The following is a 4,843-nucleotide window of genomic DNA, read 5'->3' as shown; positions in this document are numbered from 1 at the left end:
GCGGTGTAATTTAGCACCTTGAGCGGGCCCTTGAAATCCTTGGGCAGGCGCACATTGCGCAATGCTGGGACAAGACATGGCACTCCCAAAGAACTAGAGGTAACTCCTAGTTCCACTGATGTGGTTGGACGAACCGGAATAAGCTGACGGGCTTCATGCTGCGCCGCTAACTCGGCTTCTTTGCGTGCCCGAGCCCGGTCCACCACCTCCTGAGCATCACCAGCACCACCCGCCGGGTTATTGCCACGGGGCGGATCACGGTTCCGTGCATTGCTTGACACTGCCGGTTCATCCATACGCCTGCTGTAACTCCGGCTTGGACTAGGAGTGGAATGAATCCGATCGCGACTATATGAATAAGCCTCCTGTTGAACCAAGGTTGTCTGAAGAAGCTCCTTAACCCGACGCGTCTCGACCGCCGCTGGAGAATCGCCTTCGATCGGGATGGCCGCCAGCCGTGAAGCAGCAGCGACAATGTTGTCCATCGGGTTAGAATAATGACCCGGTGGCATGGGGACATGCGGTGCCACAATGTTGTTCTGACGAGGCGGATCCACCAAACGTGGCTGAACCGGCGCCCCTGCCCCCGGTGCCTCCGCCCGGTTTACCACCGGCGGATTACTGGTCCCCGCTCTTGGGGTGTTAAAAAGATTTCTACCGTCATAAACCGGCGGCAAGCGAGATCGATGCCTCCTCTTCAGGACTTCGTTCGACGCACTCTGATCCAGCATAATCTGGTAAGCTTGTGCATCCAAAGCGGCTCGCTCCGCGGCCATCCTGGTATCCTCAGCTGCTAAGTCGGCTTTGGCCTGGGTGATCTGATCTTTCAATTCCGCGATTTCCGCATTGTGTGCATCCTGATCCGCCGGGTTAACCTCCGCCATCAGCGTTGCCAACGCATCAAACAAATCAGATAGAACCTGAGCTGGCGGTCGCACAGGGCCTCCTGCCCCGGCCGCTGCGGTCGAAGAGTGGAGCGCCGGTTGCGTGCCGGCCATGAAGATCGCAACCCGGTTTGGCAGATCCAAGGGGTCCGGAATACTGTCGCCATCGGAACAGCCCCCAATCCGGCCATCTTGTAACTGATATAACATCTCGGTCTCTCCGGTCGATGACTCGTCGCCGGAATAAAGGACGGTCTGACCACCAGATTTCGATCTATCCTCAGATTCCCCTCCATGGATAACTCCCACGAAGGCACGCTTCATGACAGGCTTGACCCGGACAGACCTCGGACGCTGAGCCGTTTCGACGAGGTCGGTGCAGATGTCCGGCTCAGGGCCCGGTTCGCCGATCTTGCCAATGAAAACGTGTATGCCACCAAAGGGGGCCCGGTAGCCGTACTCGATTGAGCCGGCCTCGGGGTCCCAGCCTGCATCGTCGATGTAGAGCTTGCCGCGACGACTCTTGGTCATCCGGCCCACAGCGTAACCCTTGAGTCCTTCGAAGTTGGCCTCCAAGAACTTCGAACTATCGTGCGATAGCCCCACGGTGGGCACCAACTGTCATGGTTTTGTCATGGCAGATGTCCTACAGAAAGGACTTAGTCGTGGAGCCATCGCTACGGGTTAGCTTAAAGGGGTTAAAGCGGACAAGGGACGCAAGAGAGTTTTATACTAGTTCGGCCCCTTACGATGAAGGTAAAATCCTACGTCTAGTTGTGATGGAATTGATGGGGTTTCGATGACCAGGGAGCGAATACGCTTTGCCTGAGTGAGAGAGAAACTAGGCTCCCCGGCTATTGACCACACACTCGCGTCGAAAAAAGGAGTGATAGAAAAAGATTTTGCAATGACCAGGAAGAAAACACTTATTATAAAACGGCTCATGTAAATTTAAGAGCCCCCAAATAACATGGGAAAAAGAAGTGTTTTAAAAAAACTAAGTTTTTAACAAACAACTTTTTTGCTTGATACAAATATAATGCTTGGTCGAACCGAACAAAAATTAAACATTAAAAAATCAAGCATGAAAGCGACTTAGCTAGTTGATGTACTCGGTGTAGATGACGCAGTCGAGCCTGCGGCCGGACTAGGTCCAAGCCCCCCGAGCTGGCCCTAAGGTGGACGGGCGAAGAGCTCGGCGTTCCAAAGTGGCAACGCAACGTCGTTGATGTGGCGAGGTGGAGCCCCCAGCCCCGCTAACGTGACGAAGCAGGTTAGCGTATCAAGCATCGACTTAATGTTGGCACGAGCAGTGTACCGAAGTGACGACACAATTCGGTCGATGAAAGTGGGATGACAACGTCGGCACACCAAGGTGACCATATATCGCAGTCAAAATTGATTTCCTGCACCAACAAAACAGTGCAAGCAAGAAACAACAATAATTGAAAGAAAGAAAATATAATGCATAATTAATATATGCAAAGCGAATAATCAGGTAAATTTGGCCCGGGCGCCGAGGTCGGTTAGACGGAGTGGCAGCGCGAATATATTGATGTAGGTCGGCATGCGTGGGACGAAAACATCGGCCTAGCATCATCCGAACTCATTGCGCAGAGGTGTCGGTCGGCGCGGTGGATGTCAGACGCGTAAGATAGCTTGGTGCATCAATCCGATCTTGATGGACGTGCAGCAACTAGTAGTGCTAATTGCATTAGGAAACACATGAAAGAGAGACCATTAATCAAAGTGTAGAGGGCCTCCAAACTTAATTATATAATAGAGAAAGGAAAAATCAAATCTCCCTGTGACTCTAAGATTGGTCTGGCGTGATTAGCGCAGGCTGGACGACGACATTGGATTGCCGAGAAGGCGGCGTGACATAGTCAAGGTTGATTATCAGGCACGAGGTCAATATCGACATTGGTGGACATGCCGAGGTGACAACGAGAGACTGGCCTGACCGACGCCATGTACGAGGGTCGGAAAAATTTCTTTGCAAAAATAATGCAGCACAAAAGAACAGAAAATATTCTCTGTATAATAATTCATGTGCTAAACAAATAGCTAAGAAACATAAAACCTGGATGGCGATGATCGTGGAGGACCGAAGCAAATAAAGAAACATCGGTCGAACTTTGATCGTTGCCGGAAGTAATGCTAGATGGCCTGCTAGCAATTATCAATACATGATGTAGTGTTTGTAGATTATATCACAGGGACCATGCTTGCAAAACAAGTATTTAATCAGGTTAGACATACTCTAAGTCTATGCACTTTTCAAAAAGGATTACTAGAAACGGCCAGCGGCTGACGAAGAGAGGAATTAAAAAGGGAAAAATTAAATCTCCCTGTTTGTGTGCTGCCATGGAGCGAAGTCCCTGTTAGGGAAAAATTAAAGGACGCCAATAACTGCCATACGTGTGGCATCTAGTGGGGTTGTGTCACACGCCCTGTGTGGCACGGAGACGACCCCGCCCGCACGACGGCGTCCGGGCGCAGGTAGCCACAGCCCGCACGTCTGGTGTGTGGCACAATCGCCCACACGTCCGGGCGATCGACCGCACTGCCCGCACGACCTAATGCGCCCCTCGTCCCGGCCTGCCTTCCAACCCCAGTCCGATCTACCGCCGTCGTCTCCTACCTCTCGATCCCCTACCTCCATCGCCTTCCTTCTCTAGTTGCCATGGCAACCAGAGTAGATCCCTAGCGCCTCCCCACCGCTACCCACCCCCCAACCCCGCCCTGCCGAGACGACGAGCTAACAGGTGGATCTCCGATCTCCTTCTGTTTCTCTTCCTTCTTCTATCCACAAAATTTAAATTGCAGATTGCCCACGAAGATGGCGACTAGATCCACGCTGTCATGGCAAACACACCACGGATTTTTGTGTATTCACATTTGCCCACCAACATATGCCAGATCTTCCATATTCAATCCTAGAGTTGAGCTAAGCTTCTAGGTTGGCTTGGTGTGAGTAGTTGCTATAGAAGGATGCATAGGAATCACTAAAAATAGGGGAAGAAAGGAGGAATTCGGCATAGGGAGGGAGGAAAAATAATTGCCACTTGTATCTTATGTTAGTTGCCACCTATCTTTGCCATCAGCTGCCACAATATTATGTTGTTACTTGCCATCATATTATGTTGGATGTTGCCATCGGTTCAAAATGATAGTTGGCATATCCAGATTTTAGAGAAGAGAATGAATGTGCATGTCCTACTTGCCATGATGTGTTGGTTGTCTATGCAAGAAATGTGATAAGATTGCCGTGTTATCTTTTATGTGCAAACAACAAGAATGCATTTTGCGGATATTGATGCGGTTTTGTTCATGCAGTGACTGAAAACACAATGGGAGAAAAAGCGGAAAAATGAATCTTGAAGATGACACTGATCCTTGGTTTTCTCAAAGGCCGGAAACGCCCCCTTGGGATGCAGCAGAGTACAATCAACTCATTTCTGCTCGGCCGTTGCTGCCACTACTAGATCAGTACGCGAGCATCAGTACGATGCATGATAAAAAAGGACAGTTGCCATGTTTATGACGAGGAAGATGGCATTCTACTTATGTCCTACAATGTCATTTTTCGTAGGTTTATGACCCAACCACACACAAGGGGATACCATGGCAAGTTCAGGCACAGGGCGTGAACGCTGACAAATGTACGGGCGACCAACTTCAAGTAGCCAATGTGGCAAATCAAGGTAACGCATACAAAAAAGAAACATACTGGTGTGGCCATGAAATTAAACTTGCAAGGATGGCAAAGACTTACGAGTTATATGGAAAAATGTAGGACCTTCATGCAGCACGTGGCAACAAGCGGCAACCATGTACCTGCCATCAACGTCATACACAGGTGAGTCTATGAAGTGAAGTTGTGAACAGTGCATTAGGAGAAGGAACATAGGTGACATTGGGGTTTTCATGGTGACTTGACAGCTGCAGTTGCCATG

Source organism: Aegilops tauschii, chromosome 1 (assembly GCF_002575655.3).
Source record: "Aegilops tauschii subsp. strangulata cultivar AL8/78 chromosome 1, Aet v6.0, whole genome shotgun sequence".
Taxonomy (NCBI): domain Eukaryota; kingdom Viridiplantae; phylum Streptophyta; class Magnoliopsida; order Poales; family Poaceae; genus Aegilops; species Aegilops tauschii.
Note: the sequence above shows the minus strand (reverse complement) of the source record.